The sequence below is a fragment of the Castor canadensis genome, chromosome 8 (assembly GCF_047511655.1).
Source record: "Castor canadensis chromosome 8, mCasCan1.hap1v2, whole genome shotgun sequence".
In the NCBI taxonomy this organism is placed as follows: domain Eukaryota; kingdom Metazoa; phylum Chordata; class Mammalia; order Rodentia; family Castoridae; genus Castor; species Castor canadensis.
In genome coordinates, this window is record NC_133393.1 from 130599634 (window position 1) to 130612911 (window position 13278).

At 35.7% G+C, this 13278-nt stretch overlaps 1 long non-coding RNA gene and 1 other non-coding gene across 2 annotated transcripts in view; one reads left to right on the top strand and one right to left on the bottom strand.

Moving 5' to 3' along the window:
* The window catches only part of LOC141425565 (uncharacterized), a 52049-nt gene extending 39614 nt beyond the window's left edge, over positions 1 to 12435 (bottom strand). The window contains exon 1 of the long non-coding RNA XR_012450541.1: positions 12336 to 12435. This is a non-coding gene — a long non-coding RNA (uncharacterized lncRNA). The remainder of the gene's footprint in view (positions 1 to 12335) is intronic.
* On the top strand, positions 3870 to 4004 carry LOC141410598 (small nucleolar RNA SNORA2/SNORA34 family). Its single transcript, XR_012435435.1, has one exon. It is a non-coding gene; the product is annotated as a small nucleolar RNA SNORA2/SNORA34 family (small nucleolar RNA).
* Positions 12436 to 13278: the final 843 nt, after the last annotated feature.

The window sequence follows — 13278 nt, forward strand, 5'->3', positions numbered from 1 at the left end:
ATTATTATTTTTATTGTAAAAATAAAATATGGATTCCTTCTCTAGGCAAAATATTATAAAAGCATGAATTAGACAAAAATCCCATTTGACCACCAGCTACAAACTCAGGTCCCTTCTCAGGGTCTGGTTTATTTCCAATTTTTGTAGATATTTTAAAAGAAATGTTACAGTAATTATTAGCAAATTTCATTTTTAAGTAATCCATGTCTTTGAGAACATGCTAAATCAAAGTCATGTGACTTTAAAGGAAGAAAATCCCATTTCTTAAAAAAGAAAAGAAACCCTCTGCACCCCAAATAGAGAAGCCATGGCCCCTTTGAAATGCTTTACTACTCCTCTTTTGGTACTGAAGAAATCAGGCAAAGTCCTCCAAAGGAAAAGATTAGAAAAAGTCAGAGGAGTGACAGTGCAAGTAGTATGTGCACAGAAGGAGTGACTAACCCTTGGGAAAACAATATGGATGTTCTCATTTGAGGATTTGTTATGCTACTAGGCCAAGCCCACTTCTTGATGAAGTCTGTGTAGATAACCAGAATGTTGATTTTTACCTGTACATCTCATTCCTGGAGCAACCTGGAATCTGCACTACACTGTGGTTCCACTCATTGAACTTGAATGTATCTACCTCTTTCCTTGTTGTATATATTCATGAAGACAGGAATAGCATCTCTCTTATTTCCTGCTGCAGTAGGATTACTTAGGTCAATACCTACCATGTAAGAAATGTTTGTTGACTGAGTGAATGAACCCCACATGACTAATTCTAATTGCTAAAGTTCCATGAATTCTGTACCTTTATTTTTTAAAGTCCTAGAAAACAAGATGATTTAATCATCCATGACCATTGTACAGTTAACATGGCTTAAGCAGTTACTAGTATCAAGTCACTAATATCAAGTGTTCAAAAAAACACATAACTTAGACATCCTAGGAAAAGCATAGGTTTTAGAGCCAGTCACTCAAGTTCATAAAATATCTTTACCTCGTGGTTTTTGTGTAGCCTTAGGCAGTTTTCTTAATCCTCTCTTCAATGTCATTTTCTATAATAATGATGATAATAGACTCTTTAGGACTTAGTGAGGACTAAATGAAATAGTGTATAAAAACATCTAGTGAAGTGTGAGGCATTGAGTAGGTGTTCAGTAAATGTCAGTCCTGCATCTTCTTTCCTTTCACCCACTTGATGCACCCTAACCAATAAAACTTGAGTTTATTTGCACTGATAAGTCTTTTTCTTTCCTCATTTCCATTGAGGGCCATCTGGACAACAACGTTTTTCTCATCTAATCCTGATGTACCATTTTGTGGGACTCAGCCTCAGGCCACTAAAGATTGCTGTCAGACTGAGGTTTATGGATCAAATTCAAGTGTTGTAACACATAATAGCTCTATCCATTAAAAATCCAAACTACTGTAGCTATTTTAGGAGATGCAATATATATTCAGAAGTTTATAAAAGGAGTACCAATGTGATGTTCTAAAGATCAAAAATCATCCCAAAATTATTCATCTCCTTATAGAAATGAATTGCTACATTAGGTACTAAAGCAGACACCTTGCTCTAGAGTCTAAATTTTTCTCCAAAATTTCCCATAATTGTAATTTCAAACCAGTGAAAGTTCTTCAAATAAGAAAAGGTAGAATCCTTTACTTACTCTCACAACATTAGAGCTTCTTCTGTGATAGTGTTTATCCAACACCCATCACCATGTCTTCTACTTCCAACTCATTCAGATGTACCCTAAAAACTTTTCTTTAAGAGACACAGTTAAACATAATCCCACTCCTTCCCCTATTATGACTGGAATTCTTTTTTTTTTTTTCTGGCAGCACTGGTGTTTGAACTCAGGGCCTCACACTTGCTAGGCAGGCACTTGACTACCTGAGCCACTTCACCAGAACCTTCCTCTATTATGAGATCATGAGTCTCACTTTTCCAACATTTAAGAATATCTTCCCAAGGAGTTTGGAACAAGATAGCAGCTGAGTGACATCACTCATCATCTCTCCCCATGGATATACCTTATTAGACTCCTATTCTCACACCAAACTCACTGGAGTAGTGCTAAGGAAGTTAGTGTTGGTGGCTCAGTAGATTTGATTTCATCAACATCCAATGAGCAACTCACCAGTAGCACCTGTGAGCATGGATCCACAAACCACACTGCATGGACCTATCCACAATCCTTGGTGGTAGGGATTAGGGAGAGAGACGGTAAGAGCAGATGTAGGCAGTGAAGAGCTGTGATTCAAACCAAAGGGACCATATCAACCACATCTCAGAAACCCCCATGAAACAAAAGATACAGTCCTGGGGATTAACTTACCCCAGATACTAGTCACAGTCTCATCTAGGAGATCTCAGTGGCATGGACAAAGTTTGCTGATCAGGCAGAGTCCAAGCAAACCCAGAACACAGCACAGCAGTATTGGACCTGGGAACTGAATGGTGCTGGTGTGGACAACAGCAACTGAGTTGGCAGGGACCTAGCAGTCAACATGTCAATGTCAAGTGGGAAGTGAGTGGGGACTAGGGGGCTGAGAGCCTGGTCCCCAGAAGCCATTACTAGGGACTGTAATCAGCTCTCCAAGCCTACCCCTCCTCAAACTGTAAACCAGCCCAGGGCTGTGAGTAGCTATCCCATGGAGTTAAGGCTGCACACCCCCCAACACATACATACTGTATTAATTTGTTCAGAATTTGAGGGATTTGGGAAAAAATAACAACTATACTGGACAGCAATAGAAAACACTGATTTTTTTTTTGTCACTGTCTTTTTGGATTTTTATTTTGATTTATTTGATTTGGGTATTTTTGTTCTGTCTTGCTTTCTTTTTAGTTTTGCTTTTTCTCTCTTTTTGTGCAGTTATTATATGTAAGCCACAACATCTACCTTTCAATATTCAATCCTTAACTATCTCTTCTCCTTACCTCTCCTATCACTGCCCCCATTTTCACTTTCTTTCCATTATAATTAAAGTAGTTCTCTCACTTATTTTTCTTCTATCTCTATTCTTCCACCACAATCCTTCATTCTTGCCTGTATTTTTAGCAGTATGTTAGACTGCCAGATCATTTTGTTGTTGCTTTTGTTTCTTGTTGTTTATTTTTTTCTTTTCTTTCCTCCTTTCTCAGTACACCTTTAGCTAGACCTTTCTCAGTATACCTTTAGCTAGATCTTTTCTATCTATCTCATTCTGCTTTCTCATTATCCCTCTCTATTAACCTTAGCCATGTCCTCTACCAGCCAAATAACACCATACAACTTATACCACTCATTCACATAATCCTGTCTATCCCATATCCCCCATCTTCTTTCCATTACCACCCCTATTAGCAAAGGTCTTCCTAGTATCATTGTTGCTCCCTTATTCCTCCAATAATACTGGAGCACAGGGGATGACTGGTCTTTATTAGGGATTTCTGTGTTCTCATGGTGTCCATCAGCTGTGCTAGCTTCTGCAGTTGAATTTCCTCTCCCTGGGGACCAGACCCAGTGTCTTGAGCACTGTGTCAATTGTTTTACTAGTAAGCCACATATACTGCAGTCTATGATGAGAAAATACATCATGGCTCAGCCACTACCTAGTCTTACCTGAACACTGAAAACTCTAAGTGAAATGACACTGGAGATCAAAACCTCCAACTAAAACCTTTCCTTAGATGTGTAAATCCTGACATAATATTAAAAAAAAAAATAAGGCAACATGTTTCTCCAAAAGTCAACAATTCCACAATGAGTAATAGTGAAGCAGATGAAATTTAAACAATGGACTCAAAAGAACAATGATAAGAGTGATCCACAAAATTAAAAAGAACCTATATAAGCACATTGGTGAATTAAAAGAGAATACAAATAAACAGCTGAATGCCCCTGAGTCAAGGCCAGCAGTTTGCTGAAGCAGTTGGCTTCATGCAAAGCCTAAAAAATGTCTTTCTATGGTCTGTTGGCCATTTCAGAACTTTGGAAATGTAATGGTCAATTCAATGGAAAGAAACATTTGTTGCAGCAAAGAGGAAGGCAAGCTTGTAGTAGAGGTGATACCTTCAGCATATGAAGCATAGGCATTTAAAAACAAAACAGAACCCATTGCCAGTGGCTCACACCTGTAACCCTAGCTACTTGGGAATCTGAGATCATGAGGATTGAAGTTTGAGGCCAGACCAGGCAAATAGTTTGTGAGACATCCCCCCCACTACCCCCATCTCCAAAGTAAGCAGAGCAAAATGGACTGGAGGTATGGCTCAAGCAGTAGAGCACCTGCTTTTTAAGCATGAAGCCCTGAGTTCAAATCCCACTCCCATTCAAAAGAAAAAAAATAGCTGAATGAGCTCAAGGATAATTCAAATAAACAACTAAACCAAATAAGAAAGACAATGAAAGACATGAAAAAGGAATAAAAAAAAATAGAAAGTCTGAAAAAAAAATTGAAATCCTGGAAGTGAAAAAGCTCAATAACTCAAATAAAAATTCAACTGGAAGTCTTGCTAATAGAATATAAGTTGAAAATAGAGTATCAGAAATTGAAGATAAAGAAGAGGAATTAGATCAATTAGATAAAGATAAAGAAAAAATACTGCCAAAATATGAATAGAACATGCAAGACCTCATCAAAAGACCAAACCTACAAATCATAGAAGAAGAGATGCAAGTTAAAGGTATGGATAACATATTCAGTAAAATAATAACAGAGAAATTCCCCAATCTTGAGAAATAGCAGGCCATCCAAATATAGGAGGTTTTCAGAACACCAAATAGGCAAGATCATGAAAGAAACACCTCTAGACACATTACAGTTAAAACATTAAACATACAGAACAATGAAAAACTATTTAAAGCTGTAAGAGAGAAGTTATAAATTACATATAAATGCAAACCTATCAGGATAATAGGAGATTTCTCAATGGCAACTCTAAAAACAAGAGGCCATGGATGATATATTCCAAGCCTGAAAGAAAATAGCTGTAAATGTAGATTAATGTATCCGACAAAGCTTTCCTTTGTAATGGAAGGAGAAATTATTAACCTTCCACAATAAACCAAAACTAAAGGAATTCATGACTACTAAAACAGCACTGCAGAAGATACTTAAAGGAATCCTACTCACAGATGAGAAAGATAAGCACAACCAGGAAATATCAAATGATTAGAAGAACAGCAAATGAGGACAAGGAAAGAAGCAAGCAACACAAAAACAAGAAAATGGCAGAAAATCCTACATAAATTCAAATATTAACACTGAATGTTAATGATCCCAATTGCCCAATCAAAAGACATAGAATGATTAATTGAGTTTTAAAAAAGCAGGACTAGGCCATTTGTTGCCTACAAGAAATGCCTCTCACTAACAGAGGCAAACATTGACTTAGGGTGATAGGATGCAAGAAAATTTTTTAAGCAAGTGGACCCCAAAAGCAGGCAGGGGAAGCTGTAATGGGATCTGGTAAGGTAAAACGAACTTCAAACCAAACTTAGAAGAGACAAAATAGGCCATTTCATACTAATAGAGTTTATCAATAAAGAGGAGGTAGCAATTGCTAACATTTACATACCTTTCTTGAAGATAGATCATATTTTAGGACATAAGGCAAGTCTTAACAAATATTTAAAAATTAAAATAACCCCCTGTATTCTACCAGACCATAATGGAACTAAAACTAGAAATCAACAGCAAAGCACACTACAAAAAATATTCACACATGTGGAGATTGAATGATACATTGTCAAGCTACCAGAGAGCCATCAAAGGTATAAGGGAGAAATTTAAAAGTTCCTAGAACCTAATGAAAATGAAAACACAACTTAACAGAACCTTTAGGAAACAGAAAAGACAGTGCTAAGAGGAAAGTATACAGCAATGAATGCCTACATAAAAACAGAGAGCTCAAATAAATAAACTAATGATACATCTCAAGCTCCTAGAAAAACAAGAACAAGCCAAACTTAAAATTAGGAGGCAGAAAGAAATAATAAATATTAGGGAAGAAATTAATGATGCAGGCACCAAAAAGAAAAAAAATACAAAGAATCAATGAAAAGAAAAGTTGCTTCTTTGAAAATAAGATTGATAAACCCTTAGCCAAACCAATGAAAAGAAGAAAAGACCCAAATTAATAAAATTAGAGATGAAAAGGGGCTATCACAACAGATAGTAATGAAATCCTGAGGATTATTAAGGAATACTTCAAAAGCATTTATCCTCTAATAAACTGGAAATTTTAGAAGAAATGGTCATGTTTCTACATGAATTTGATGTACTAAAATTGAACTAAAAGAATATAAACCACTTAGGTAGATCTGTAATAAGCAATGAGATTGAAGCAGTATATAGAATCTCCTCACAAAAAAGAGCCCAGGACCAGAGGGGTTTACTGCTGAATTCTACCACACCTTCAAAGAAGGCCTAATGCCAAACCTTCTCAAACTATTCCATAAAATAGAAAAGGAAGGAATGCTACCAAACTCATTCTATAAAGCCAGTTAAAACCTGGTAAGGACATAATAAAAAAAGAAAATACAGACCAATTTCTATGATGAACATAGATGCAAAAATTCTCAATAAAATACTTCCAAGTCAATTCAACAACACATCGACCATGTTTGTTTCATTCTAAGGATGCAAGGAAGATTCAATATACTCAAATCAATAAATTGAATACTGCACATAAACAGAATAAAAGACAAAAACCATGTGATCATCTCAATAAATGCATAAAAGCTTCTGACAAAATTCAACACTATTTCATGATAAAAGCTCTGAAGAAACTAGGAATAAAAGGAACATAATAAAGACTTTATATGACAAACCTATAGCCAATATCATACTAAGTGGAGAAGAACTAAAATCATTTCCTCTAAATTCAGAAATAAGAAAAGGATATTCACTCTACTCTTATTCCATGTAGTGCTTGAACTCCTAGTCAGAGCAATAAGAAAGAGAAAGAAATAAAATGGAGTCAAATGGAAGTCCTATTATCCCTTTTTGCAGATGATACAATCCTACAGACCCTAAAGGCTTTACCACAAAATTCCTAGATCTGATAAATGCTTTTGACAATGTAGCAGGATATAAAACTAACATACAAAAATCAGTACATTTTCTATATATCAATAATGAACATGCTAAGGGGAAATCAGGAAAACAATTCCATTCACAATAGCCTCATCACCAAGTAACAAACTTAACTAAGGAGGTGAAAGAGTAAAAAACCTCTACAGTGAAAATTATATAACCTTGAAGAAAGAAATTGAAGACAACACCAGAAAATGAAAAAACACCCTTTCCCCAATGTTCACAGATTGGCAGAATCAATATTGTGAAAATAGCTATAATACTGAAAGCAATCTACAGATTCAATGCAGAATGTAATGAAAATGAAATAAAATCCCAATGTCATACTTCACATAAATGGGGAAAAAAATCAATGCTAAAATTCACAGAAAAACATAAAAACCCCAAATAGCAACAGCAATCCTGTGCAAACAGAGTAACACCAGAGGTATCACAGTATCAGACTCAAAATCATACTACAAAACTATAGTAACAAAAACAACATGGTACTGGCACAAAAACAGACACAAAGACCAATGGAGCAGAATTGAAAAACCTGAAATAAACTCATACAGTTTCAGCTATCTGATTTTTGACAAAAAAGCCAAAAACATACATGTGAGATAAAACAGCCTCTTCAACACATGGTGCTGAGACTAATTATCTCTACATAGAAGTCTAAAACTAAACCCTTATCTCTCACCTTATACAAAAATCAATTCCAAATGGATCTAAGATGTTCATATAAGACCAGAAACTCTGAAACTGTACCATGAAAATGCAGAGAAAACACTTGAAGATATAAGCATAAGCAATTATCTTCTGAATAGGACTCTAATTTCCCAGGAAATAATAGCAAGAATTTACAAGAGGGATTGAATCAAATTAAAAGGCTTCTGCACATGAAAGGAAGCAATTACCAGAATGACGAGACAACCCACAGAATGAAAGAAAATCTTCACCAGTTTATTCTCTGGATAAAGGATTGATATCCAGAATATACAAAGAGTGTTCAAAAAATTAAACACTGAAAGAATAATCAAATTAATAAATGGGCAGATGAGTTAAATAGACAGTTCTCAGAAGTATAAATAGCTCAATAATGAAAATATATAAAACATGTTTAGCCATAAAAGAAATGGAAATCAGAACTACACAGAAATTCCACCTCACCCCAGTCAGAATGGCTATCATCAAGAAAAGCAATACTGAGGTGATTGCTCACCTCAAATGCTGGTGAGGATGCAGGAAAAAGGAACCCTCATACATTGTTGATGGCAATATACTAGTGCAACCACTGTGGTGATCAAATATAGAGGTTCATCAAAAAGCTAAGAAAAAACTTACCTTATGACCTTGCTATTCACTCCTGGGCATATATTTGGAATTCACATGAATATATAAGAGAGACAGTCGCACAACCATGCTTATGGCAACACTATTTCATAACAGCCAAGCTGTAGAATAGACTGAGGTGCCCAACATTTGATGACTGGATAAAGAAAAATGTGGTACTTATACACAGTGGAGTATTATCCAGCCATAAAGAATGAAATTATGTCCTTTGTAGGAAAATGGATGGAACTAGAAACCATCATGTTGAGTGTAATAAGTCAAGTTCAAAAAGTCAAATAACTTATATGCAGAATCTAGACCTAAAATTATGATAATAATAACAATGGAACATGAGTGTTAAAGCAGGGCTGTCTTTGGGAGGGAAACAGATAAGAGAGGTGGAAAGAAGAATGTACTGTTGGACAAAGAGGTTTAATTTACATTACATATATATCTACCTGAAGAAAGTGTAATGAGACCCACTAAATACTGTTTGGAAGAGGGAAGTAGATCATGGATTAAGTGAATATAATACAAGGGATGAACTTGTACAAAGTACACTGTATACAGCTATGGAATTATCACAATGGAATTCTCTTTTACTATTAATGTACACTAATACAAAAAAAAAAGAATATCTCCCCACAAGTCATTGGGGCAAACCTAAGGGATTACTTCCTAAGTGATCTACCAATTTGTCATGTCTTGAAAGCTAACATCCATTACTTCTCTTCATCCTGCATTACAAAGTTGAGCGATTCCCAGTTTGATGAAGGCAGTGTTTCTATGCTCTTGGATTGGTTTCCATCACCATCTTTGAGTAGAGATAAGTATGGGAAGCTTTCAAATCTCGCTTAAAAAATAAATCTATTTTATGCTTTAAGACCTGGGAAGTGTCACCAATAATTGAGTTTTTTTCTTCTTGTGCCCCTGACCTAAAGTTTATATATTTTCCTTAAAGATTTAGCAAGAGGCACCCAGTAAGAATTGTAGTCAACAGCATTAGTTAAACATACTACACCTAAAAGATAAACAGCAGCTGGTTTACTCTGCCCCTGCTCGCCTATTGGTCAATGCTGATCTTCGAGCAATAAATCTCATAACCCAGAGGAATTTACATAGCAACTCATACATCATCCAAAAGGAGATTTGAAGTGGAAGTGAACAGCTATCTGGGCCTGATAGGCTTAGGAACACCTATGTTTTCTTGATTCTTAATTCCAGGATTCTTTTTTTGATCTAAATATGTAAAACTCACCCAAGAGATACATATGGACCATCTATTGCTTTTTGTTTTATTTTTGTTGTGTTCAATAGACAGTAGGCAACTTTCATGGAGATTCCAATGGAGAAAAAGACATGAGGCTTCCCTTTAAGAGACTTGTAATCAAAATAATCTGAGGCAGTTAATCCACACAAATAACCCCTAGGGATGGGAGGCAGAGAAATAGATATAAACTGTGTAACTAGCTAAACACCAGTCCTGCAAGCCAAGTATACACAGGAAGGGGTGGGGAAACTCTCCCAGGAGAGTTAGTTCAGAAACTCCTTTCCATGGTCCTGACTGTATCGTATTTTCTTCCATGTTGCTGTCTGCACTGCAAAATGCCCACTAATCTTAAAGTACAGTACATTTTATGGTACTGGCAGCTCCTTAAGGCAGCTTATTGAAGTGTCTTCATTCTTTAAAGATGGAAATGAGACCATAGGAAATACAAGATATATATTTTATCCTCAAACTATTTCATCAACTTAACTACTATTCCATTTGTAAGAGGCAAATAAGAAAACAACTGAAAATGAATATATTTAAAAATCCATCAGTTTAAAATTGTAAATTAAAATTTAGATAGCTCTCGCTTTCTCCTCACTTTTTAAAAAATATTTTTGTCCTAGCCCCACTACCAGTTAAACTACAAAAGCACAGTGACAAAATCAAAACTTTGCTGCAGATTCTGGGAACTAAGATTGTGTGCCGCTCTAGGACATCCAGCTCCACCATTAGAAAACCTTGTATTTCTTCTTGTATCATGAATTCTAAACAGTCTGATACTTTGTTGCAACCATTCTCCTTGTGTTGAGGAGTAGGACTGGGTGGGATGGGACAGATGTTGGGAGTTTTGTGATGGAGCATTTTTTATAATATGATATCTCCATTAAGATGGTTAATTAGGTATGGTAGAGAGCCCATGGATGCTACAAAATAAATATCAAATCATATCAAGCTCCTTAGATTTGAGGAGAGTTCTCTCCAATTTTAAGTAGTATTCTTTAAATGTACTATTTGGTAATACTAGAATCAAAAAAGCTAATAAAAGTCCTAAGCACTGAGAGTTTGAACACATTAATGACCTTTCAAGGATAAAAAATGCAACACCATGGAAGAAAAAACCTTCTGGGATAAAAATCGGTATGACACAACCTTGAGGGAGTTAGAAGAACTGTCTGCGGATGATACCAACCCTAGAAACAATCCTTCTCATTAGGAAAGCTATATAAACACCAGCTTCTCATAACCAACAAACAGTTGGTTGCAGTTACCACAACTGATCCAAACTAGCTTATAGGAAATTAGGCAAATTTCTCTTCTAAACACACCCTGCCCCACCCAAAAAGCAAACACCACCTCTAACCAAAAGAACTATGTCACGGGAAGAGAAAGACACCATTCTCTTTAATATCATTAACTCTTGAGTCTTAAGGAAACGTGGTTCCCATAGGCCTTAGAGAGTTCCTTAAATGTGACCTACATTCAAGCACAATTATCTTTCTTTCCCAATTGGCAAACATATACTGTACATCTTTGTCATAAAATCCTATAATTAATACAATTTTGAATGTTACAAGCCAAATTATCTGACCTACAATGTGGTAAGATGTGTAACAGCTGAAGATAATTAAAATAGCTTGACTGCAGCTTAGCCCCACCACCAAACCTTTTAAAACTCCAGCTTTTGCTCTATGTGACATGATTTATTTTATCAGTAGAAGTTATCCATACAGTTCTTTAGGAGAAGTAAGGAAGACTGCATCTTTACTAAATTTTTAGAACTAGTTTGAATATTATTAAAAAGCACAACCAAGATTTAAATTAAAGCATTGCATATGAAGCCTGTAGAAACAGAAATGTATTCTATACAGAGAATATATTTATGCTGTTGTATTTTACCAAATGATATCTAGGAGACACGTGCAGTATAGGATAAAACCCATTGATAGGTTGGATCTAGCCAGTTCAATATACCAGCTATAATCTTTTTTTATTATTTTTGTTGTGCTGGGTGTACATGGTAGCATTTACAAAGGTTCTTAAATATATCAAATATATCATACTTGAATTCACCTCCTACACTACTCTCTTTCATCACCAACCCCTGACTCCTGGAACAGTTTCAATAGGTATCATTTTTGCATTTACATACATGTACATACAATATTTGCACCATATTCATCCTCCTATCCCTTTTCCTGGCCACCACCCCTTCCGATCAGTGCCAAATCCCCTCCTGTGCTCCAATTTTGTAGAAGAAAAAACATAAGATGATAGGAGAAACATGGCGTTTTTTGCTAGTTTGAGATAAAGGTAGCTATACAGGGAGATTCCCTGTGTTGTTTCCATGTATATATGTAATACAACCCAAAATGGCTCATCTCCACCAGTCCTCTTCACTCCTCCCTAGTCCCCTTCCCATAGTGGCCCTGGTCAGTTTAAGATTTATATATTCATTCCTGAACAATGAACATATCAACCACATTCAAGTTTTTGGTTTCCTTCCCTTGCCTCATCCATTCCATGCACAGCCTCCCCTTAGTGTGACCCATGTCCATAATATTGCTGCATTTGTTTTAGGTCTGTGATCCACGTATGAGGGAGAACATGTGGCTTTTGGCCTTCTGAGCCTGACTAACTTCACTTAAGATGATGTTCTCCAGTTCCACCCATTTACCTGAGAAGGAGAAAATTTCAGTCTTCTTTGTGGCTGAGTAAAATTCCATTGTGCCAGCACTATAATCTGAAGCTTATCAGTCAACCCTCTTGGAATCTCCACCTCTCGTCTGTAAAATGAGAAAGCAATTTCATAGAGTTGTTATGAAGAACAAAAATTATAATAATTGAAGTAGCTTGTAACCTGAAAGTGTTAAACATTTGACTTATGCTTTTACCTTCCAATATTTAGAAAGTTGTCTGAAATGAAGTATGTCAAAAGATATCTTTAAAATGTCAGGTGAAAATACATTTTTACAAATAGTGTGGTGTATGTATAAATAAATACTGAAAATGCATTTAGAAATTTCAGGTATGGGCTCTAAAATAAAGATGACAAATTATACATATGTATTCGTAGTCTCTTCCAACCAAATGCCCACCAAAAAACTATTAAAGGAATGCAAATTGTACAAACTCGTGAGGTAAAATGAGAATAAAGAGTGGTTATCAACCGATAAAATATTTCAACAAATTTTTTGAAAAATCAAAAATAGATGGAGATGTGCTAACAGATGAACGGCATTCGAAGAGGTTAGCTCAGAGCGAAATAAAGGAAACAGGAGGATAGTGACAGGGATGGAGTTAAACTGAGTAGAAAAACCATGTAGGTGCTCAGAATTCTGAAAATTCAGATACCATAGGCATGACAATGAGACATAAGGCTGAAATATAGAAGAAATCCATCAAAAGTTGAGTTTATTAGAAAGATGCATGGCAAAGCTTTTTTTTTTTAACCAGCCCCAATCAAGGCATTTGCCTTGCTCTAAAATGTGAACAGAAAGCTAAAGTTCTCATGTATTTGGAAAAAGTCCTTAATGTAAGAGATTCTGACCAAGGTAAACAACCAGGAAGAACTGATTCCAGAATAAGCTATGATAATATGAACAACAGAAGTTTCTATA